The sequence below is a fragment of the Arachis duranensis genome, chromosome 3 (genome assembly GCF_000817695.3).
Source record: "Arachis duranensis cultivar V14167 chromosome 3, aradu.V14167.gnm2.J7QH, whole genome shotgun sequence".
Lineage (NCBI taxonomy): Eukaryota > Viridiplantae > Streptophyta > Magnoliopsida > Fabales > Fabaceae > Arachis > Arachis duranensis.
The window spans coordinates 9,403,676-9,404,238 of record NC_029774.3 but is presented as its reverse complement, the minus strand read 5'-3'; positions in this window follow the sequence as shown (position 1 = coordinate 9,404,238).

Genomic DNA, 563 nt, shown 5'->3' with positions numbered 1-563 from the left:
TGGAGGAAAGTGCATCCCTTGAGGCATCTCAGGGATTTCTTGATGATGAGCTTTCTCATGCATCTCTTGAGATCCGTGGATGGTCTCTCTTGTTTGCTCCATCCTCTTCTTGGTGATGGGCTTGTCCTCATCAATGAGGATGTCTCCCTCTATATTAATTCCAACTGAATTACAGAGGTGACAAATGAGATGAGGGAAGGCTAACCTTGCTAAGGTAGAGGACTTGTCCGCCACCTTATAAAGTTCTTGGGATATAACCTCATGAACTTCTACTTCCTCTTCAATCATGATGCTATGAATCATGATAGCCCGGTCTATAGTAACTTCGGACCGGTTGATAGTGGGAATGATTGAGCGTTGGATAAACTCCAACCATCCCCTAGCCACGGGTTTGAGGTCATGCCTTCTCATTTGAACCGGCTTCCCTCTTGAATCTCTCTTCCATTGAGCGCTGGTGCACGAAATTGCAATCACACTTTTGCAATTCCGCACAACTAACCAGCAAGTGCACTGGGTCATCCAAGTAATACCTTACGTGAGTAAGAGTCGATCCCACAGAGATT